The sequence below is a fragment of the Pleurodeles waltl genome, chromosome 8 (assembly GCF_031143425.1).
Source record: "Pleurodeles waltl isolate 20211129_DDA chromosome 8, aPleWal1.hap1.20221129, whole genome shotgun sequence".
In the NCBI taxonomy this organism is placed as follows: domain Eukaryota; kingdom Metazoa; phylum Chordata; class Amphibia; order Caudata; family Salamandridae; genus Pleurodeles; species Pleurodeles waltl.
The window spans coordinates 49,636,957-49,662,288 of NC_090447.1; the positions used below are offsets into that span (position 1 = coordinate 49,636,957).

Here is a 25,332-nt window from a genome sequence, read left to right on the forward strand (position 1 = left end):
ACGCTCTGGCCTCAGCACTGATGGCAGCAATTGTCCCTGTGTCTAGCCTCCCCCTCCAACTTCCTCAACCCAGTCCCACTCCCCTGTTCCTCTGCCTATCCCAGACACACCTACAGACCAGCCTGCACACACATCAACACCCAAGGGCAGCTCATCCAGACATAAGCACCACAGATCACACAAGCATTCACCCAAGCAACATCCACATGCAGACACAGCAACACCCACTGCCTCCACTGTGTCCCCCTCCTCCTCGTCTCCCTCCTCCCTCCCTGTGACGTCTCCACTCACACCTGCATGCACACCACCATCAGCCAGTACGTCCATCACCACCACACCCACCAGAACAGTCCGCACACGTGCAGTCACCACCCCCACTACCATTTACACGTCCCCTGTGTCCTCTCCCAGTGTGTCTGTCACCCCCTCTTCCAAACCACACAAACGCAGGCAGCCACCCACCCAACAGCCATCCACCTCACGACAGCCTCCGTCACAAGCACCTGCACCCAAAGACAGCACACTTGACTCTCCTACAACCACATCCTCTTCCTCCACTCCCATACCAACTACAACTACCCGTCCCTGTCTTTCGAAATTGATTTTCCTTTCCAACCTTGACCTGTTTCCAACAACTGACCCACCCCCTCCATCTCGTAAGAGTCCAACCAGCACCTCAGCCACCACAAGCCCTGCACCTACTAGGACCATCGTTCAGGGCTATTGGAGTCCACCAGCTCCTAGGGCAGGAACATCGCCCAGCAGCAAGGGGACAGCCAGCCCACCCCCTGGGAAAAGAAGCAAAAAAGTGAAGGGCCGGCGCCACAGGCCTGAGACGGCTGCCCCCAAGGACACCAGCCTTGCACCGTCACCTGGCCCATCCACCAAGGGAGGCAAGGGCCCCAGAGATTCTTCCAAGGAGGGCAAGGGCCCCAGAGATACTTCCAAGTGAGGCAAGGGCCCCAGAGATTCATCCAAGGAGGGCAAGGGCCCCAGAGATACTTCCAAGGGAGGCAAGGGCCCCAGAGATTCGTCCAAGGAGGGCAAGGGCAGCAGGGCGAAGAAGTCCGGCAGCAGGCGAGCTGCCCAGGAGGGCCCCACCAGCCCCATTTGGGGTGTGACGGAGGACACCCACGGGCCCAGGAGTCCAACACAGGAGGGCCCCGCAAGCGATAGGTCGGATGGCGACTGAGCGGGAATGATTGCCCAGATCTGGTTCCCTAGGAACACAAGCAAGCACCGCTGAACAGGGCCCTGCCGTGAGAAGCCCCGCTCCGCTGGGCCCCGCCGTGAGAAGAACCGCTGAACAGGGCCCGCCGTGAGAAGCACCGCTCCGCTGGGCCCCGCCGTGAGAAGAACTGCTGAACAGGGCCCCGCCGTGAGAGGCACCGCTCCGCTGGGCCCCGCTGTGAGAAGAACCGCTGAACAGGTCCCCGCCGTGAGAGGCACCGCTCCGCTGGGCCCCGCCGTGAGAAGAACCGCTGAACAGGGCCCCGCCGTGAGAAGAACCGCTGAACAGGGCCCCGCCGTGAGAAGAACCGCTGAACAGGGCCCCACCGTGAGAAGCACCGCTCCGCTGGGCCCTTCATCTCAAGCACTGCTCCGCTGGGCCCTTCATCTCAAGCACCGCTCCGCTGGGCCCTTCCTGTCAAGCACCGCTCCGCTGGGGCCTTCCTCTCAAGCACCGCTCCGCTGGGCCCCGCCGTCTCTGCACCGCTCCACTGGGCCCTTCCTGTCAAGCACCGCTCCGCTGGGCCCTTCATCTCAAGCACCGCTCTGCTGGGCCCCGCCGTCTCTGCACCGCTCCGCTGGGCCCTTCCTGTCAAGCACCGCTCCGCTGGGCCCTTCATCTCAAGCACCGCTCCGCTGGGCCCTTCATCTCAAGCACCGCTCCGCTGGGCCCCGCCGTCTCCTGTCAGGCACCGCTCCGCTGGGCCCTTCATCTCAAGCACCGCTCTGCTGGTCCCTTCATCTCAAGCACCGCTCCGCTGGGCCCCGCCGTATCCTGTCAGGCACCGCTCCGCTGTGCCCTTCCTGTCAAGCACCGCTCCGCTGGGCCCTTCATCTCAAGCACCGCTCCGCTGGGCCCTTCATCTCAAGCACCGCTCCGCTGGGCCCCGCCGTCTCCTGTCAGGCACCGCTCCGCTGGGCCCATCCTGTCAAGCGCCGCTCCGCTGGGCCCTTCATCTCAAGCACCGCTCCGCTGGGCCCCGCCGTCTCCTGTCAGGCACCGCTCCGCTGGGCCCTTCCTCTCAAGCACCGCTCCGCTGGGGCCTTCATCTCAAGCACCGCTGGCCCATTGGCAGGGCCGGATCTGTGTCGGGCAGGGCTTCACGAAGCACTCTGGGCATCATGCCTCCTCCATAACCAGTGGAGTCTGTAATCCACCAGATGGACTGTGGCTTTGCACTCCCCAGGATGGTACAGTGGGCAATCCAACCACTGAAAAGACTTGTGAGACTGTGGCTTTGCACTCCCCGGGATGGTACAGTGGGCAATCCACCCACTGTAGAGACTTGTGAGACTGTGGCTTTGCACTCCCCAGGATGGTACAGTGGGCAATCCACCCACTGTAGAGACTTGTGAGACTGTGGCTTTGCACTCCCCAGGATGGTACAGTGGGCATGGAGGCCCCTCATGGATCTGGCGTCGTGGACTCATGTGGCTGAGGTGCCCCCCCTTCCCTTCCCCCTGAGGTGCCTGTGGTTTTATTATCTGATGCCCCAGCAGTGTTCTCTCCAATGGAATCGGGTTTCGTGTGTGGGCTTTGCCCATGTGTTTATGCACATTGGCCCACGGACAATGGCATGTAGCCAATATGTGCCGGACTTTTGGACTATGTTCATATTCTTCATGTTGTGATTTATTTGTTTTAATAATCTAATATTTCACTTAAGTTCAAATATGCTTTAATATACTTCTATTTTAATGATCATTTTATTTTGTCTTTGAATTATTCCGGGGGGTTTGGAGGGTGTAAATCTGACTTGTTGCTCTGCATTGGTGTGTGGGGATTTGGGGGGGGGGGTCGCGTATGTGTGTGCCCGTAAGCTTTTCTCCTCCCCTGTGTGGTAGGTGCAGTACTCACCGTTGTCTCCTGCGGCGGCGTTCGTGCTCCTGGTAGAGGAGCAGGTAGACAATCGCTGGTAGGATGTTTAATTCGGGTTCCATGCTGTCCAGATTCCTCGTGGAGTGTATAGAGGTGAGCGTTTTCCCGTTTGTGATCTGTTTCCGCCGTGTTTTTATCGGCGGGGCTCCCGCCCCGGAAAAGGTGGCGGATTGGTGGGTCGTGATAGGGTGGGCGGTACATTGTCTGCCGCCTGTCTGTTGGCGGTGACCGCCGCGCTGTTTGTTTGCCCCGCCGTGGCGGTCGGAGTGTTAAAGTGGCGGGCTGTGTTGGCGGTTCCCGCCAGGGTCTGAATTCCATTTTTTTGACCGCCTGCCTGTTGGCAGGTTGGCCGCCGCTTTAACACCGACCGCCAGGGTTGGAATGACCCCCTGAGTCTGCTGCATGATACAGGTCCAGCAATGCTGCACACATACTGCAGGCACAAGATATTGACAAGGTTGTTCCAAACATAATTGATGCTTTTTGTAGGTAAAGGATTTGGAGAAGACAGGTGCCAGGGAAGGAATAGAGAAAGGATTTTCTAAGATTGGTGAGTGGTTTAGTGATACTGGTAAGGGTTTACTAAAGACAATACTAACAGCAATACTAATCATTGTAATTTGTGTGATATGCCTATTTCTTTTTATAAGACAGGTAAAAATGATAATTGCAATGGCGGGTCAAGATGCTATGGAGAAAAGTAGCTGCCTGAATTAAGAAGGAGAAAAAGAACGCCTACAGATGTGGAACTTGAAGGTTCACAGAGTAAAGTTTATGACAAACTAAAGAATGTATAGGAATCTAGATGAAAGCTGCAAAAGTAGACAACTTCTGTGTTAGGGGAGATTTAAAAGCAATGTGAGGGTAAGCACATAAATACTATATTAACTGTGTATTATTTCTCTTTAGATTCACCATAGCTAATGTAGGCCTATGTTTATGATGGCTGACATTTTCAGTGCTATCTTGTTTCATCTTATGTGTGTATTTTTATTTCCAAATGCTGAACTCAAAATTAACAAATGTGATGTGTCTTTGCTTACTTTCTCATGTCAAATGTAAAGTGAAAGTTCTTTGTTTGTGTGATAACTGCAGAATATGTTAATTAGTTGCTATAGTGCACCTTCGGAGTACAGGCAGGTTCATTATATCTCGTTATGTTGCAGATAACTAAAAGCATGAAGGATGTTTAGAGAAGCTTCATTGTGTAGGGTCCTGAGTAACCAGTGAGCCCAGATTGTATCTGTGATCCTGATCTGAGTGTTTCATTGGAACCATGTGCAGGTGTAGCACATGTTAGAATTGTGCGATTTAAACTAGTTCAGAGTAGAACATTTACAGAATAGGTAAAAACATGCTTTTATAAACTTCGAGAAATCTTAGAGCAGAGTAGGGTGCTCTCTGGGAAAAATGAATTTAAACTTTATGTTAATTTGTCCTCTTACTGATATGACTGAGTGATTTGAACTTTATATTTACCTTATGCACTCATTTATTGATTGACACTAATTTGATGATTTTGAGTTTGCGAACCTTTCAAACTTTAATTCACCTTTAGAGTTTTAAAATGTAACCACTGTCTGTCTGTCTTCCTTCTGGAGCTTAATGTGCTTCATGTTATTTAAATGTAATGATTTAATGACTACCATCAGTTGTGGATTTCGATTCATCAGATAGTGCTTTATGGACCCCAAACTTGCATGAAGAAAAGGGCTAACACATGCACATCTGTTGGCCAGACATATCTCCTGCCTAAATCTGGATTTTCCTTAAGTTTCTGAATTACATTTTGTCGGGGACTAGAGGTAGGTGAGCCAACAATATAACAGGGAGAGCCGAGCCAGAGTCGATCCAAGGGTCTGGCTCAGATATTAGAGCCCGTGCATGAGTCGAGCCCTGAAATTATTGTATGTAAATCATACAACAAACCACGCAAAAAATGCTAAAATCTCTTCAAAGTTGAAAAAAAAAGATGTATTATGTAGAAGCTTTGACATTAATAGAGCCCATTGTAGCACTGCACTGAAAAGTTCTTATTAAAAGTGATAGTTTTGTACAATGGGTAGTCATACGGGAGACTTGTTTTGATTTCACTAATGACTGAGCTGACAAAAATCTCTGCAATGCACTTCTCAGTTCAAAGAAGACATTTATTATTATTTCACCATGAGGTTCCTAAAAAGGAGGTTAGCATGCTGAAAGCGCACGTTTAAAAAAAATAGTCACAGCAATGAAAGGAAAACATACCAAAATGATTCTCAACTGCAATGTACACAGCAAAGCTATGTAGTTATATTATATTATGCAAAGCAAATAATGAAGTAAAAATTCATCACTGTAGGGCCTACCAAGCTCTTCATCTTTCTCATGCCAGCAAAACGATGACCCCTTTCGAATGCAAGAGAGAAAGAGATAACCACCCTCACGGGACAGATATCAGGCATCCGACATCAAGAATCCTGATTGAGGCCACTCTCACTCTCCATGTCGCATTAGGTCTTTTATATCTTAAAGAACCAAAAAGAGCTTTCTGGAAAAACCCCCTCATTTAGCAATTCAAAACATGCTGGCTAGTTTAGGTCTGCTTTGAAAATAACACGTTGGGATTTGGCCAAAGTCCCAAGATGCTAAATCAAAACAAGGCTGTTCCCTGCCGTCTGAGTACATCCTTATCAACCAAAGCCCGTGTTGAGAAAAAGCATGAATACAAGCACAGTTTACAATGTGGAAAAATACAAACACAATTTAACATGGCAGTGTCTAACACTATGATAAAGTCAATAGGCAGCTAAACTGAATACAAAATGTAGCCTGCAACTGGTGAACACGGGACAGCTAATCCAGGTGCAAAGTGGTGCAACACAAAGTCGGTTGTTAAAAACATATATTTCACTACATTCCACCCTTTGATCAATGACTTTTGTACTTCTCTCACCTTTTTTTTCTTTAAAAAAAAATATAATAAGCAAATCAGGTTTGCATTGTACACAGCAACATAATGAAATGATAAAAGCAATCACTATAAAGCAATGGAAGTGGATTAACATATTGATCTTATAAACAGTTAAACCAGACACACCTACAATGAAAAGACTGAAGCTGATTGGGATAATAACTGATTGAATAGTGTCTCTAGGATAGCAAGTTGGTATAGAATTAGATTGAAACATCACGAGTGCTAATCATGTAAAGGTACACGGTCCACCTGTAAGGTTTGCTGGAATATAAGTGTTCCCATACGAGAATAGTCAGCCAACTGGCAATTTTGCTTAATGTGTCTGGCAGCAGTCATCAGATGATAACAAGCCATCGGTTAGTTCAACTGGAAAATTTTAATCAAACAGGTTGACAGAACATCCATGGTACTCTGCATTGATCCCATGGAGAACTTTGATCTGTGAAGTACAATTAGCGCTAAATGGATCCATAGGTTTTGTACTTTAAACGCAGCAGGAGCGTTGCACAAAGGTTATCAATCAGGTTCAAGTTGGGGGTGCGGTCCCTCCCCTGACCCCACACGCCTGAACGGAGACCACACAGCACACTCATGGTCAGTGGCAAGTTGTAGTAAGATCTGTAAAAGAAACAAGTATGATTTTTCTTGCAAATAACATTTGTTATCTGAAATATGCTCTCCTTTTTCCTTTCCTTGTTTTATAATCAGCAGGACGTTTTTGGGGCCCTTTGCTATGATTTCTGCAGGTTCTGGAGGGCCATTTGGGGATTCAACCCACACCTTAGCACTGAGGTTTTTATCTGCTGAACTTCCCTTTCCTTGCACTGTCAGAAGGGCTGAGGCAGTCCCCTTCCTCACCAATCCTCCATACACTGCACTTATGACAAGTTGGACAATTCTGTCTCCAATCTGTATGGATAAATCAGCTTTTCCACTATTTAACAGAATTGCTTTGATTTCTATTTCTCCTGGTAACTTTCCTCTCCCCAATTGATTTTTGACTGTTTGGGGGACAGATCTCTGTTGTGTGTGCTGACAAATAGGACATTGCAAAATCACAGTTTTTATCAAATCTGGGAGAATGTGCATCCCTCTAATCTCTGCCAACCCGTCAGTGGCTTTTTCTCCTAGGTGACCACATTTCTGGTGCGCCCACTTAGCCATCCCCACCAAGTCAGAATTCTGGGTTGAAACTTCTGCCTCTGAACTTTTGTCTTTGTCGTCTGCAAGGGAATTGAACCAGCGTTCTAGTGAGTCAAGGGACAATGAGTATCTATGACATTTCTCTGTCCTAACATTTCCCAAATTCCCTGCCACAACTCTTTGCTGCACACCTCCTTTGATTGAATGTGCATGCCATGAGGGAAGCCAAACGGGTAATCCATTGGCAGTGGACGAAGAATCAGTGTAAAAATGACAAGTCCCAAGCAGCTCTTGCTTTACAGCTTGATACACAACATACAACTCTGCATATTGGCTACTTTGTCCTTCTTTGACAACAACTTTTCAGTAACTGGATTGTATGACACTGCTTTCCAATGTCTTTTAGTATCCACATATTTGAATGAATCATTAGTAAACCAAACATGCTTTTTATCCTCAGGGGACAAGAATTCAAATGGCACACCCCATCTCACTGGTGACTCTTTTACCTGTGGTACCTTCTGCACTCTCTCCTCATCCTGTACAGGGGCGTGTGACACCTGTTCATGTAGCGCTGCAGTGCCTGTCGGTCCTACTCGGGCCCAGTCTTGCATGTTCCAGATCCAGTGTATGATACTAGCCTCTTGTGCATGTACTATACAGTGAGATTTAGGTGAACTCATCACCCACTGCATGATTGGTATTTCAGGTCTCAGAATTACATTATGACCTAGTGTTATTTGCTCAGTATCCAATAGAGCCCAATAACAGACCAAAAGCTGTTTTTCAAAAGGAGTATAGCGCTCCCCAATGTCAGGTAGTTTTCTAGCCCAAAACCCCAGGGGCACCCTTGTCCTCCCCTGTTTTTGCCACATATTCCAATTTGTATATTGTCCCTGAACAGTTACATGTAACTCAGTGTCTCCCTCTTTCACTGTACACAAGTCTAAAGTCTGCTGAATTATTTCATTTGCCAAATCAAAAGCACACTGCTGCTCTTCACCCCATTCAAACTCATGTTTTTTCCTGGTTACTTTGTACCAAAGGGATAAGATTTTACTCAGATAAGGATTATGCTGTTTCCAAAAATCAAACAATGCCATGAAACTCTGTGTCTTTTGCTTAGTGCGAATAGTAGCAAACTCTAAAATCTTTAGTTTTACTGTAACAACAGCTCTCTATGTTCTGGATTCCACTGAATTCCTAGAAACTGCACATTTTGTGATAGTACCTGTGTCTTGTCTGAATTAATTGTACACATTGTACTCTGCAAAAGTTGTCTGAATGTATTGTAACATTGTCCACTTCTTGCTCAGTGTAATCTTTTAAAGAATGCATTTCAACTCCTGCCAAAAACTGTGGGCTACTCTGCGCACAAACTACGTTCTGCTCATGCAGGTCACACTGGCCCCCAACGTTTTTAACCTCCTCATTACTTGAATGTGAAAAGTCAGATTCTCCTGTAACAGCTTGGTAGATTTCAGCTTTTTTACAAAATGTAGTCTGCAACTGGTGAACACTGAACAGCTAATCGAGGTACAAAGTGGTGCAACACAAAGTCAGTGGTCAAAAACACATATTTCACTACAATACTGAAGAAAATAAAATAAATGATTTGCCTAAGCTCACACAAGTTAAGCAGGGATGCTGTAATTTATTCAGGTTTTCTGTTTTCTCTCTCATACATGCCAACTGTCCTGATTCAGGCAGGAGACTCCTGATTTTTTAAGCTCAAAATGTCTTTATTTTAGGTGTCTCCTGCCTAAAACCTCCTATTTTCAATGTAAGTTAATGCAGAAAAATGTTTCCCCCAATTTTCTTTTCAAAATCTCCCCCTTGCCAGGTTCAAAATATTGACATATATGCACGTTGTACAAATCAGCCAGTAAATGGGTATTTATTTGCTTTTCCTTATGTAAAGGTTTTGTTTTTACCTCTGAGTGCATTCTTCTGCAGTAGTTTTAAAATACAACGAGAACTCGACCTGGAGGTATTTAAGCTCTTCATATGAGCACCAGTTACCTTACACAAGGTTACATGCATTGTTTACAGGTATGGGGAGATTAAGGGCCTCAATACAAATTTGGAAGCCGAGGGCGCCAACATACCGCCAATGCTGGCGGTATGCCTGGCGCCCTATTATGAGATTTCTGCTGGGCCAGCGGATGGAAACAGCGTTTCCGCCCGCTAGCCCAGCGGAAAACTCCCCACAACATTGAAGCCAGCACGTAATCAAGCCGGCGGCAATGTTGAGGTGCGTCGGGTGCAGCAGCACCCATCGCGCATTTCACTGCCCGTAATTCGGGCAGTGAAATGCACGATGGGGCTGTGCATGGGGGCCCCTGCACTGCCCATGCCAAGTGCATGGGCAGTGCAGGGGCCCCTAGGAGCCCGCCGAGTCCCCCATACCACCAGCCTTTCCATGGCAGTATTTACCGCCATGGACAGGCAAGCGGATGGGGGACTCGTAATCCCCAGGGCACAGCGCTGCCCTGGCGGATTACAATCGCCGGGACCACCAGGCTGGCGGCAGCCTGGTGGTATTGGCGGTATGACCATGGCGGCTGCGCCACGGTCATAATGTCGCGGCTGGACCGCCACTCTGGTGGCGGTCCGACAGCGACCGTGACCCTGGTGGTCCAGAGACCGCCAGGGTCATAATGACCGCCAAAGTGATTTGCCTAGAATCACAGGATGTTGAGCCAATGCCAAGACTCAAACTGTGTTCCCGAGTTTCACAGTCAGCAGCTACGGCAGTAACACCACATAACTGATAGAGGAAGGGAAGGAGAAGCCATATGTAAACTCAGCTCATTATGGGCTTGAGGTTCCAACAGGACCTCAAGCTGAGCCAGGGTTCAGGCTCGAGCCTGGTTCAATCTTTCAGTGGCTCGCTTGTTAGTGTCAATTCACCAAAATGCCAGGGACAGCGGAAGTAACATTGCATGCCCAACACAAGTCCTTGGTCCTTAAATTTCACTCTCACACACGTGCTTACACACACATACACACACTCTCTCACGTAAACACACACGCATTTTTTTAAATATGAGCTGCCACTGTGCTCAGGGCTCTGACTTTGCCATCTCTGAAGCCAGGGGTTGCAAAGGAAGTCTTAGGGGTTGCAAAAGGCAACAGCTGCGACCCCTGGTGACCCCTAAATGACGTCCGTGGACTCGCTCACTCCTATAGGAGACTCATTCACGACCTTTCATTTTACCTGTTGTGTATGTAACATAACTGGTGCTTATGTAACATGCTCCAATACCTTTAGGTCAAGTTTGCGCTGTATAAAACTGCACTAAAAAAGCCAGCAAAAAACTTTTGTTTAAACAACGTTTTTAAAAACATTAATTGTTCCCCCATATTGTAAAAATATAAGCGACAATAAAAGGCAGCCTTTGTAAAACATGCACCGTGCATATATGCCAATGTTTTAGATCAGGAAATTGGGAGGTTTTGAAACACAAAATGTGGAAATGTATTTTCCCCAGTGACTTCTATTGAAGCAGCGTCAACCTCGGAGAGAGCCAGCAAAATTACATTAAACGCATTTTCTGCTACAAAATTCGGAAGTCTCCCGCCTGAGTCGGATCTCTTGGCGGGGATGTGGAGAATGTGTCCAAATTGTTGCAATACAAGCAGCGGACCCAGCTGCCTAAGTCCGTGCAGTTCAGTCCCACAAAGGGACTTTAAATGCACAAACAAGTGCCCCCAGGACGCCGTGCCCTACCCAGTACCCCCGGGGTACAGAGGAGAGCGGGCTGTGCTTTCTCCCTCTCGGCCTTCGTCTCCACCCCTACGCACCTGGCGACGTGACGTCACGTGCGTGGCCACGCCCCTGGAGGGCAGAGATTGCCTGGGGCCAAGATGGCGAAGGACGGCGGGGAGGCTGCCGGGGTGTGATGCGGTGGGAGCGGCCGATGCGGGCCCTTGATGACGGGAGCGAGGGGGACGGAGCACACCCTCCGCTGGGCGCAGCGTCTCCGGGGACACACGGCGAGCAGCGGGGCCAGGTGAGCGTGGACAGCCTGTGAGTGTCGCCCATGCAGCTCCGCCCTTGACACCAGCACCCCCCGCGGAGCGGCCGGCGCTGCCCCGCCCGGCCCTGCCCTCCGCTGACAGCTCTGCCCCCTCCGGGGCTGTCAGCGGCTGGCGGAGCGCCTAGCAACGCAGCGCCTAGCGCCTAGCGCTGCCCTCTGCCGCGCGGCAGCGTCTAGCACTGCTCTGTGGTGCGCCCCCTCCCTACCCCCTGCAGCCACTCCTTACCCCCTGCAGCACCACTGCACCTAGCACTGCCCCTCTGCACCCTCTCCTTCCCCCCTGCAGCACCACTGCACCTAGCACTGCCCCTCTGCACCCTCTCCTTCCCCCCTGCAGCACCACCACTGCTCCTGTCCACCCTCTCCTTACCCACTGCAGCACCACCACTGCACCTAGCACTACTCCTCTGCACCCTCTCCTTACCCACTGCATCCTCTCCTTAACCACTGCACCCTCTCCTTACCCACTGCAGCACCACCACTGCTCCTGTGCACCCTCTCCTTACCCACTGCAGCACCACCACTGCACCTAGCACTGCCCCTCTGCGCCCCCTCCTTACCTCCTGCAGCACCACTGCACCTAGCACTGCCCCTCTGCACCCTCTCCTTACCCCCTGCAGCACCACCACTGCTCCTGTGCACCCTCTCCTTACCCCCTGCAGCACCACCACTGCTCCTGTCCACCCTCTCCTTACCCCCTGCAGCACCACTGCACCTAGCACTGCCCCTCTGCACCCTCTCCTTACCCCCTGCAGCACCACCACTGCTCCTGTGCACCCTCTCCTTACCCACTGCAGCACCACCACTGCACCTAGCACTACTCCTCTGCACCCTCTCCTTACCCACTGCATCCTCTCCTTACCCACTGCACCCTCTCCTTACCCACAGCAGCACCACCACTGCTCCTGTGCACCCTCTCCTTACCCACTGCAGCACCACCACTGCACCTAGCACTGCCCCTCCTCCTTACCTCCTGCAGCACCACTGCACCTAGCACTGCCCCTCTGCACCCTCTCCTTCCCCCCTGCAGCACCACCACTGCTCCTGTCCACCCTCTCCTTACCCACTGCAGCACCACCACTGCACCTAGCACTACTCCTCTGCACCCTCTCCTTACCCACTGCATCCTCTCCTTACCCACTGCACCCTCTCCTTACCCACTGCAGCACCACCACTGCTCCTGTGCACCCTCTCCTTACCCACTGCAGCACCACCACTGCACCTAGCACTGCCCCTCTGCACCCTCTCCTTACCCCCTGCAGCACCACTGCACCTAGCCCTGCCCCTCTGCACCCTCTCCTTCCCCCCTGCAGCACCACCACTGCTCCTGTCCACCCTCTCCTTACCCACTGCAGCACCACCACTGCACCTAGCACTACTCCTCTGCACCCTCTCCTTACCCCCTGCAGCACCACTGCACCTAGCACTGCCCCTCTGCCCCCTCCCTACCCCCTGCAGCACCACTGCACCTAGCACTGCCCCTCTGCACCCTCTCCTTCCCCCCTGCAGCACCACTGCACCTAGCACTGCCCCTCTGCACCCTCTCCTTACCCCCTGCAGCACCACTGCACCTAGCACTGCCCCTCTGCTCCCTCTCCTTACCTCCTGCAGCACCACTGCACCTAGCACTGCCCCTCTGCACCCTCTCCTTACCCCCTGCAGCACCACTGCACCTAGCACTGCCCCTCTGCCCCCTCCCTACCCCCTGCAGCACCACTGCACCTAGCACTGCCCCTCTGCACCCTCTCCTTCCCCCCTGCAGCACCACTGCACCTAGCACTGCCCCTCTGCACCCTCTCCTTACCCCCTGCAGCACCACTGCACCTAGCACTGCCCCTCTGCACCCTCTCCTTCCCCCCTGCAGCACCACTGCACCTAGCACTGCCCCTCTGCACCCTCTCCTTACCCCCTGCAGCACCACTGCACCTAGCACTGCCCCTCTGCACCCTCTCCTTACCCCCTGCAGCACCACTGCACCTAGCCCTGCCCCTCTGCACCCTCTCCTTCCCCCCTGCAGCACCACCACTGCTCCTGTCCACCCTCTCCTTACCCACTGCAGCACCACCACTGCACCTAGCACTACTCCTCTGCACCCTCTCCTTACCCACTGCATCCTCACCTTACCCACTGCACCCTCTCCTTACCCCCTGCAGCACCACCACTGCTCCTGTGCACCCTCTCCTTACCCACTGCAGCACCACCACTGCACCTAGCACTGCCCCTCTGCGCCCCCTCCTTACCCCCTGCAGCACCACTGCACCTAGCACTGCCCCTCTGCACCCTCTCCTTCCCCCCTGCAGCACCACCACTGCTCCTGTCCACCCTCTCCTTACCCACTGCAGCACCACCACTGCACCTAGCACTACTCCTCTGCACCCTCTCCTTACCCACTGCATCCTCTCCTTACCCACTGCAGCACCACCACTGCTCCTGTGCACCCTCTCCTTACCCACTGCAGCACCACCACTGCACCTAGCACTGCCCCTCTGCGCCCCCTCCTTACCTCCTGCAGCACCACTGCACCTAGCACTGCCCCTCTGCACCCTCTCCTTACCCCCTGCAGCACCACCACTGCTCCTGTGCACCCTCTCCTTACCCACTGCAGCACCACCACTGCACCTAGCACTACTCCTCTGCACCCTCTCTTTACCCACTGCATCCTCTCCTTACCCACTGCAGCACCACTGCACCTAGCACTGCCCCTCTGCACCCTCTCCTTACCCCCTGCAGCACCACTGCACCTAGCACTGCCCCTCTGCACCCTCTCCTTACCCCCTGCAGCACCACCACTGCTCCTGTCCACCCTCTCCTTACCCACTGCAGCACCACCACTGCTCCTGTGCACCCTCTCCTTACCCACTGCAGCACCACCACTGCACCTAGCACTACTCCTCTGCACCCTCTCCTTACCCACTGCATCCTCTCCTTACCCACTGCACCCTCTCCTTACCCACTCAGCACCACCACTGCTCCTGTGCACCCTCTCCTTACCCACTGCAGCACCACCACTGCACCTAGCACTGCCCCTCTGCACCCTCTCCTTACCCCCTGCAGCACCACTGCATCTAGCACTGCCCCTCTGCACCCTCTCCTTACCCCCTGCAGCACCACCACTGCTCCTGTGCACCCTCTCCTTACCCACTGCAGCACCACCACTGCACCTAGCACTACTCCTCTGCACCCTCTCCTTACCCACTGCATCCTCTCCTTACCCACTGCACCCTCTCCTTACCCACTGCAGCACCACCACTGCACCTAGCACTACTCCTCTGCACCCTCTTTACCCACTGCATCCTCTCCTTACCCACTGCAGCACCACTGCACCTAGCACTGCCCCTCTGCACCCTCTCCTTCCCCCCTGCAGCACCACCACTGCTCCTGTCCACCCTCTCCTTACCCACTGCAGCACCACCACTGCACCTAGCACTACTCCTCTGCACCCTCTCCTTACCCACTGCATCCTCTCCTTACCCACTGCACCCTCTCCTTACCCACTGCAGCACCACCACTGCTCCTGTGCACCCTCTCCTTACCCACTGCAGCACCACCACTGCACCTAGCACTGCCCCTCTGCGCCCCCTCCTTACCTCCTGCAGCACCACTGCACCTAGCACTGCCCCTCTGCACCCTCTCCTTCCCCCCTGCAGCACCACCACTGCTCCTGTCCACCCTCTCCTTACCCACTGCAGCACCACCACTGCACCTAGCACTACTCCTCTGCACCCTCTCCTTACCCACTGCATCCTCTCCTTACCCACTGCACCCTCTCCTTACCCACTGCAGCACCACCACTGCTCCTGTGCACCCTCTCCTTACCCACTGCAGCACCACCACTGCACCTAGCACTGCCCCTCTGCGCCCCCTCCTTACCTCCTGCAGCACCACTGCACCTAGCACTGCCCCTCTGCACCCTCTCCTTACCCCCTGCAGCACCACCACTGCTCCTGTGCACCCTCTCCTTACCCACTGCAGCACCACCACTGCACCTAGCACTACTCCTCTGCACCCTCTCTTTACCCACTGCATCCTCTCCTTACCCACTGCAGCACCACTGCACCTAGCACTGCCCCTCTGCACCCTCTCCTTACCCCCTGCAGCACCACTGCACCTAGCACTGCCCCTCTGCACCCTCTCCTTACCCCCTGCAGCACCACCACTGCTCCTGTCCACCCTCTCCTTACCCACTGCAGCACCACCACTGCTCCTGTGCACCCTCTCCTTACCCCCTGCAGCACCACTGCACCTAGCACTGCCCCTCTGCACCCTCTCCTTACCCCCTGCAGCACCACTGCACCTAGCACTGCCCCTCTGCCCCCTCCCTACCCCCTGCAGCACCACTGCACCTAGCACTGCCCCTCTGCACCCTCTCCTTACCCCCTGCAGCACCACTGCACCTAGCACTGCCCCTCTGCACCCTCTCCTTACCCCCTGCAGCACCACTGCACCTAGCACTGCCCCTCTGCTCCCTCTCCTTACCTCCTGCAGCACCACTGCACCTAGCACTGCCCCTCTGCAGCACCACTGCACCTAGCACTGCCCCTCTGCACCCTCTCCTTACCCCCTGCAGCACCACTGCACCTAGCACTGCTCCTGTGCACCCTCTCCTTACCCACTGCAGCACCACCACTGCTCCTGTGCACCCTCTCCTTACCCCCTGCAGCACCACTGCACCTAGCACTGCCCCTCTGCACCCTCTCCTTACCCCCTGCAGCACCACTGCACCTAGCCCTGCCCCTCTGCACCCTCTCCTTCCCCCCTGCAGCACCACCACTGCTCCTGTCCACCCTCTCCTTACCCACTGCAGCACCACCACTGCACCTAGCACTACTCCTCTGCACCCTCTCCTTACCCACTGCATCCTCTCCTTTCCCACTGCACCCTCTCCTTACCCACTGCAGCACCACCACTGCTCCTGTGCACCCTCTCCTTACCCACTGCAGCACCACCACTGCACCTAGCACTGCCCCTCCTCCTTACCTCCTGCAGCACCACTGCACCTAGCACTGCCCCTCTGCACCCTCTCCTTACCCCCTGCAGCACCACCACTGCTCATGTGCACCCTCTCCTTACCCACTGCAGCACCACCACTGCACCTAGCACTACTCCTCTGCACCCTCTCCTTACCCACTGCATCCTCTCCTTACCCACTGCAGCACCACTGCACCTAGCACTGCCCCTCTGCACCCTCTCCTTACCCCCTGCAGCACCACTGCACCTAGCACTGCCCCTCTGCACCCTCTCCTTACCCCCTGCAGCACCACCACTGCTCCTGTCCACCCTCTCCTTACCCCCTGCAGCACCACTGCACCTAGCACTGCCCCTCTGCACCCTCTCCTTACCCCCTGCAGCACCACCACTGCTCCTGTGCACCCTCTCCTTACCCACTGCAGCACCACCACTGCACCTAGCACTACTCCTCTGCACCCTCTCCTTACCCACTGCATCCTCTCCTTACCCACTGCACCCTCTCCTTACCCACAGCAGCACCACCACTGCTCCTGTGCACCCTCTCCTTACCCACTGCAGCACCACCACTGCACCTAGCACTGCCCCTCTGCGCCCCCTCCTTACCTCCTGCAGCACCACTGCACCTAGCACTGCCCCTCTGCACCCTCTCCTTACCCCCTGCAGCACCACCACTGCTCCTGTGCACCCTCTCCTTACCCCCTGCAGCACCACCACTGCTCCTGTCCACCCTCTCCTTACCCCCTGCAGCACCACTGCACCTAGCACTGCCCCTCTGCACCCTCTCCTTACCCCCTGCAGCACCACCACTGCTCCTGTGCACCCTCTCCTTACCCACTGCAGCACCACCACTGCACCTAGCACTACTCCTCTGCACCCTCTCCTTACCCACTGCATCCTCTCCTTACCCACTGCACCCTCTCCTTACCCACAGCAGCACCACCACTGCTCCTGTGCACCCTCTCCTTACCCACTGCAGCACCACCACTGCACCTAGCACTGCCCCTCTGCGCCCCCTCCTTACCTCCTGCAGCACCACTGCACCTAGCACTGCCCCTCTGCACCCTCTCCTTACCCCCTGCTGCACCACCACTGCTCCTGTGCACCCTCTCCTTACCCACTGCAGCACCACCACTGCACCTAGCACTGCTCCTCTGCACCCTCTCCTTACCCCCTGCAGCACCACCACTGCTCCTGTCCACCCTCTCCTTACCCACTGCAGCACCACCACTGCACCTAGCACTACTCCTCTGCACCCTCTCCTTACCCACTGCATCCTCTCCTTACCCACTGCAGCACCACTGCACCTAGCACTGCCCCTCTGCACCCTCTCCTTACCCCCTGCAGCACCACTGCACCTAGCACTGCCCCTCTGCACCCTCTCCTTACCCCCTGCAGCACCACCACTGCTCCTGTCCACCCTCTCCTTACCCCCTGCAGCACCACTGCACCTAGCACTGCCCCTCTGCACCCTCTCCTTACCCCCTGCAGCACCACCACTGCTCCTGTGCACCCTCTCCTTACCCACTGCAGCACCACCACTGCACCTAGCACTACTCCTCTGCACCCTCTCCTTACCCACTGCATCCTCTCCTTACCCACTGCACCCTCTCCTTACCCACAGCAGCACCACCACTGCTCCTGTGCACCCTCTCCTTACCCACTGCAGCACCACCACTGCACCTAGCACTGCCCCTCTGCGCCCCCTCCTTACCTCCTGCAGCACCACTGCACCTAGCACTGCCCCTCTGCACCCTCTCCTTACCCCCTGCAGCACCACCACTGCTCCTGTGCACCCTCTCCTTACCCCCTGCAGCACCACCACTGCTCCTGTCCACCCTCTCCTTACCCCCTGCAGCACCACTGCACCTAGCACTGCCCCTCTGCACCCTCTCCTTACCCCCTGCAGCACCACCACTGCTCCTGTGCACCCTCTCCTTACCCACTGCAGCACCACCACTGCACCTAGCACTACTCCTCTGCACCCTCTCCTTACCCACTGCATCCTCTCCTTACCCACTGCACCCTCTCCTTACCCACAGCAGCACCACCACTGCTCCTGTGCACCCTCTCCTTACCCACTGCAGCACCACCACTGCACCTAGCACTGCCACTCTGCGCCCCCTCCTTACCTCCTGCAGCACCACTGCACCTAGCACTGCCCCTCTGCACCCTCTCCTTACCCCCTGCAGCACCACCACTGCTCCTGTGCACCCTCTCCTTACCCACTGCAGCACCACCACTGCACCTAGCACTGCTCCTCTGCACCCTCTCCTTACCCCCTGCAGCACCACCACTGCTCCTGTCCACCCTCTCCTTACCCACTGCAGCACCACCACTGCACCTAGCACTACTCCTCTGCACCCTCTCTTTACCCACTGCATCCTCTCCTTACCCACTGCAGCACCACTGCACCTAGCACTGCCCCTCTGCACCCTCTCCTTACCCCCTGCAGCACCACTGCACCTAGCACTGCCCCTCTGCACCCTCTCCTTACCCCCTGCAGCACCACTGCACCTAGCACTGCCCCTCTGCACCCTCTCCTTCCCCCCTGCAGCACCACCACTGCTCCTGTCCACCCTCTCCTTACCCACTGCAGCACCACCACTGCACCTAGCACTACTCCTCTGCACCCTCTCCTTACCCACTGCATCCTCTCCTTACCCACTGCACCCTCTCCTTACCCACTGCAGCACCACCACTGCTCCTGTGCACCCTCTCCTTACCCACTGCAGCACCACCACTGCACCTAGCACTGCCCCTCTGCGCCCCCTCCTTACCTCCTGCAGCACCACTGCACCTAGCACTGCCCCTGTGCACCCTCTCCTTACCCCCTGCAGCACCACCACTGCTCCTGTCCACCCTCTCCTTACCCCCTGCAGCACCACTGCACCTAGCACTGCCCCTCTGCACCCTCTCCTTACCCCCTGCAGCACCACCACTGCTCCTGTGCACCCTCTCCTTACCCACTGCAGCACCACCACTGCACCTAGCACTACTCCTCTGCACCCTCTCTTTACCCACTGCATCCTCTCCTTACCCACTGCAGCACCACTGCACCTAGCACTGCCCCTCTGCACCCTCTCCTTACCCCCTGCAGCACCACTGCACCTAGCACTGCCCCTCTGCACCCTCTCCTTACCCCCTGCAGCACCACCACTGCTCCTGTCCACCCTCTCCTTACCCACTGCAGCACCACCACTGCTCCTGTGCACCCTCTCCTTACCCCCTGCAGCACCACTGCACCTAGCACTGCCCCTCTGCACCATCTCCTTACCCCCTGCAGCACCACTGCACCTAGCACTGCCCCTCTGCCCCCTCCCTACCCCCTGCAGCACCACTGCACCTAGCACTGCCCCTCTGCACCCTCTCCTTACCCCCTGCAGCACCACTGCACCTAGCACTGCCCCTCTGCACCCTCTCCTTACCCCCTGCAGCACCACTGCACCTAGCACTGCCCCTCTGCACCCTCTCCTTCTCCCCTGCAGCACCACCACTGCTCCTGGTCCACCCTCTCCTTACCCACTGCAGCACCACCACTGCTCCTAGCACTACTCCTCTGCACCCTCTCCTTACCCACTGCATCCTCTCCTTACCCACTGCACCCTCTCCTTACCCACTGCAGCACCACCACTGCTCCTGTGCACCCTCTCCTTACCCACTGCAGCACCACCACTGCACCTAGCACTGCCCCTCTGCGCCCCCTCCTTACCTCCTGCAGCACCACTGCACCTAGCACTGCCCCTCTGCACCCTCTCCTTACCCCCTGCAGCACCACCACTGCTCCTGTGCACCCTCTCCTTACCCACTGCAGCACCACCACTGCACCTAGCACTACTCCTCTGCACCCTCTCTTTACCCACTGCATCCTCTCCTTACCCACTGCAGCACCACTGCACCTAGCACTGCCCCTCTGCACCCTCTCCTTACCCCCTGCAGCACCACTGCACCTAGCACTGCCCCTCTGCACCCTCTCCTTACCCCCTGCAGCACCACCACTGCTCCTGTCCACCCTCTCCTTACCCACTGCAGCACCACCGCTGCTCCTGTGCACCCTCTCCTTACCCCCTGCAGCACCACTGCACCTAGCACTGCCCCTCTGCACCCTCTCCTTACCCCCTGCAGCACCACTGCACCTAGCACTGCCCCTCTGCCCCCTCCCTACCCCCTGCAGCACCACTGCACCTAGCACTGCCCCTCTGCACCCTCTCCTTACCCCCTGCAGCACCACTGCACCTAGCACTGCCCCTCTGCACCCTCTCCTTACCCCCTGCAGCACCACTGCAGCTAGCACTGCCCCTCTGCTCCCTCTGCTCCCTCTCCTTACCCCCTGCAGCACCACTGCACCTAGCACTGCCCCTCTGCAGCACCACTGCACCTAGCACTGCCCCTCTGCACCCTCTCCTTACCCCCTGCAGCACCACTGCACCTAGCACTGCTCCTGTGCACCCTCTCCTTACCCACTGCAGCACCACCACTGCTCCTGTGCACCCTCTCCTTACCCCCTGCAGCATCACTGCACCTAGCACTGCCCCTCTGCACCCTCTCCTTACCCCCTGCAGCACCACTGCACCTAGCACTGCCCCTCTGCACCCTCTCCTTCCCCCCTGCAGCACCACCACTGCTCCTGTCCACCCTCTCCTTACCCACTGCAGCACCACCACTGCACCTAGCACTACTCCTCTGCACCCTCTCCTTACCCACTGCATCCTCACCTTACCCACTGCACCCTCTCCTTACCCACTGCAGCACCACCACTGCACCTAGCACTGCCCCTCTGCGCCCCCTCCTTACCTCCTGCAGCACCACTGCACCTAGCACTGCCCCTCTGCACCCTCTCCTTACCCCCTGCAGCACCACCACTGCTCCTGTGCACCCTCTCCTTACCCACTGCAGCACCACCACTGCACCTAGCACTACTCCTCTGCACCCTCTCCTTACCCACTGCATCCTCTCCTTACCCACTGCAGCACCACTGCACCTAGCACTGCCCCTCTGCACCCTCTCCTTACCCCCTGCAGCACCACCACTGCTCCTGTCCACCCTCTCCTTACCCACTGCAGCACCACCACTGCTCCTGTGCACCCTCTCCTTACCCCCTGCAGCACCACTGCACCTAGCACTGCCCCTCTGCACCCTCTCCTTACCCCCTGCAGCACCACTGCACCTAGCACTGCCCCTCTGCCCCCTCCCTACCCCCTGCAGCACCACTGCACCTAGCACTGCCCCTCTGCACCCTCTCCTTACCCCCTGCAGCACCACTGCACCTAGCACTGCCCCTCTGCACCCTCTCCTTACCCCCTGCAGCACCACTGCACCTAGCACTGCCCCTCTGCTCCCTCTCCTTACCCCCTGCAGCACCACTGCACCTAGCACTGCCCCTCTGCAGCACCACTGCACCTAGCACTGCCCCTCTGCAGCACCACTGCACCTAGCACTGCCCCTCTGCACCCTCTCCTTACCCCCTGCAGCACCACTGCACCTAGCACTGCCCCTCTGCACGCTCTCCTTACCCCCTGCAGCACCACTGCACCTAGCACTGCCCCTCTGCACCCTCTCCTTACCCCCTGCAGCACCACTGCACCTAGCACTGCCCCTCTGCACCCTCTCCTTACCCCCTGCAGCACCACTGCACCTAGCACTGCCCCTCTGCACCCTCTTCTTACCCCCTGCAGCACCACTGCACCTAGCAATGCCCCTCTGCACCCTCTCCTTACCCCCTGCAGCACCACTGCACCTAGCACTGCCCCTCTGCACCCTCTCCTCACCCCCTGCAGCACCACTGCACCTAGCACTGCCCCTCTGCACCCTCTCCTCACCCCCTGCAGCACCACTGCACCTAGCACTGCCCCTCTGCACGCTCTCCTCACCCCCTGCAGCACCACTGCACCTAGCACTGCCCCTCTGCACCCTCTCCTTACCCCCTGCAGCACCACTGCACCTAGCACTGCCCCTGTGCACCCTCTCCTTACCCACTGCAGCACCACCACTGCACCTAGCACTGCTCCTGTGCACCCTCTCCTTACCCCCTGCAGCACCACCACTGCTCCTGTGCACCCTCTCCTTACCCCCTGCAGCACCACTGCACCTAGCACTGCTCCTGTGCACCCTCTCCTTACCCACTGCAGCACCACCACTGCACCTAGCACTGCTCCTGTGCACCCTCTCCTTACCCACTGCAGCACCACCACTGCTCCTGTGCACCCTCTCCTTACCCACTGCAGCACCACCACTGCACATAGCACTGCTCCTGTGCACCCTCTCCTTACCCCCTGCAGCACCACTGCACCTAGCACTGCCCCTCTGCACCCTCTCCTTACCCCCTGCAGCACCACTGCACCTAGCACTGCCCCTCTGCACCCTCTCCTTACCCCCTGCAGCACCACTGCACCTAGCACTGCCCCTCTGCACCCTCTCCTTACCCCCTGCAGCACCACTGCACCTAGCACTGCCCCTCTGCATCCTCTCCTTACCCCCTGCAGCACCACTGCACCTAGCACTGCCCCTGTGCACCCTCTCCTTACCCACTGCAGCACCACCACTGCACCTAGCACTGCTCCTGTGCACCCTCTCCTTACCCCCTGCAGCACCACCACTGCTCCTGTGCACCCTCTCCTTACCCCCTGCAGCACCACTGCACCTAGCACTGCTCCTGTGCACCCTCTCCTTACCCACTGCAGCACCACCACTGCACCTAGCACTGCTCCTGTGCACCCTCTCCTTACCCACTGCAGAACCACCACTGCTCCTGTGCACCCTCTCCTTACCCACTGCAGCACCACCACTGCACCTAGCACTGCTCCTGTGCAGCCTCTCCTTACCCCCTGCAGCACCACTGCACCTAGCACTGCCTCTCTGCACCCTCTCCTTACCCCCTGCAGCACCACTGCACCTAGCACTGCCCCTCTGCACCCTCTCCTTACCCGCTGCAGCACCACTGCACCTAGCACTGCCCCTCTGCACCCTCTCCTTACCCCTTGCAGCACCACTGCACCTAGCACTGCCCCTCTGCACCCTCTCCTTACCCACTGCAGCACCACCACTGCACCTAGCACTGCTCCTGTGCACCCTCTCCTTACCCACTGCAGCACCACCACTGCTCCTGTGCACCCTATCCTTACCCCCTGCAGCACCACTGCACCTAGCACTGCCCCTCTGCACCCTCTCCTTACCCCCTGCAGCACCACTGCACCTAGCCCTGCCCCTCTGCACCCTCTCCTTCCCCCCTGCAGCACCACCACTGCTCCTGTCCACCCTCTCCTTACCCACTGCAGCACCACCACTGCACCTAGCACTACTCCTCTGCACCCTCTCCTTACCCACTGCATCCTCTCCTTACCCACTGCACCCTCTCCTTACCCACTGCAGCACCACCACTGCTCCTGTGCACCCTCTCCTTACCCACTGCAGCACCACCACTGCACCTAGCACTGCCCCTCCTCCTTACCTCCTGCAGCACCACTGCACCTAGCACTGCCCCTCTGCACCCTCTCCTTACCCCCTGCAGCACCACCACTGCTCATGTGCACCCTCTCCTTACCCACTGCAGCACCACCACTGCACCTAGCACTGCCCCTCCTCCTTACCTCCTGCAGCACCACTGCACCTAGCACTGCCCCTCTGCACCCTCTCCTCACCCCCTGCAGCACCACTGCACCTAGCACTGCCCCTCTGCACCCTCTCCTCACCCCCTGCAGCACCACTGCACCTAGCACTGCCCCTCTGCACGCTCTCCTCACCCCCTGCAGCACCACTGCACCTAGCACTGCCCCTCTGCACCCTCTCCTTACCCCCTGCAGCACCACTGCACCTAGCACTGCCCCTGTGCACCCTCTCCTTACCCACTGCAGCACCACCACTGCACCTAGCACTGCTCCTGTGCACCCTCTCCTTACCCCCTGCAGCACCACCACTGCTCCTGTGCACCCTCTCCTTACCCCCTGCAGCACCACTGCACCTAGCACTGCTCCTGTGCACCCTCTCCTTACCCACTGCAGCACCACCACTGCACCTAGCACTGCTCCTGTGCACCCTCTCCTTACCCACTGCAGCACCACCACTGCTCCTGTGCACCCTCTCCTTACCCACTGCAGCACCACCACTGCACCTAGCACTGCTCCTGTGCACCCTCTCCTTACCCCCTGCAGCACCACTGCACCTAGCACTGCCCCTCTGCACCCTCTCCTTACCCCCTGCAGCACCACCACTGCTCCTGTGCACCCTCTCCTTACCCACTGCAGCACCACCACTGCACCTAGCACTGCTCCTGTGCACCCTCTCCTTACCCACTGCAGCACCACCACTGCTCCTGTGCACCCTCTCCTTACCCACTGCAGCACCACTGCACCCTCTCCTTACCCCCATAGCACCACTGCACCTAGCACTGCCCCTCTGCGCCCTCTCCTCATCCACTGCAGCACCACCACCGCACCGCTCCTCTGCATCCCCTCCTTACCCAGTGCAGCACCACCACTGCACCTAGCACTGCTCCTCTGCACCCTCTCCTTACCCACTGCACCCTCTCCTTACCCACTGCACCCTCTCCTTACCCACTGCAGCAGAACTGCACCTAGCACTGCTCCTCCTTACCCACTGCAGCACCACCACTGCTCCTCTGTGCTCTCTCTTTACCCACTGCACCTAGCACTGCTCCTCTACACCCTCTCCTTACCCACTGCAGCACCACCACTGCACCTGGCACTGCTCCTCTGCAACCTCTCCTTACCCACTGCAGCACCACCACTGCTCCTCTGTGCCCTCTCCTTACCCACTGCAGCACCACCACTGCTCCTGTGCACCCTCCCCTTACCCACTGCAGCACCATTGCACCCTCTCCTTACCCCCATAGCACCACTGCACCTAGCACTGCCCCTCTGCGCCCTCTCCTCATCCACTGCAGCACCACCACCGCACCGCTCCTCTGCATCCCCTCCTTACCCAGTGCAGCAACACCACTGCACCTAGCACTGCTCCTCTGCACCCTCTCCTTACCCACTGCACCCTCTCCTTACCCACTGCAGCAGCACTGCACCTAGCACTGCTCCTCCTTACCCTCTCCTTACCCACTGCAGCACCACCACTGCTCCTTTGTGCCCTCTTTACCCACTGCAGCACCA

At 56.6% G+C, this 25,332-nt stretch overlaps 1 protein-coding gene across 2 annotated transcripts in view; it reads left to right on the forward strand.

Annotated features, from left to right (window-relative positions):
- Positions 1-11,063: 11,063 nt before the first annotated feature.
- FHIP1B (FHF complex subunit HOOK interacting protein 1B) overlaps positions 11,064-25,332 on the forward strand; it is a 355,560-nt gene continuing 341,291 nt past the window's right edge. The window contains exon 1 of one of the 2 annotated variants that reach the window (XM_069203674.1): positions 11,064-11,224. The gene's annotated coding sequence lies outside the window, so the exon portion shown is untranslated. Of the gene's footprint in view, positions 11,242-25,332 lie in introns of both variants that reach the window. The other variant, XM_069203676.1, reaches the window with a different exon arrangement.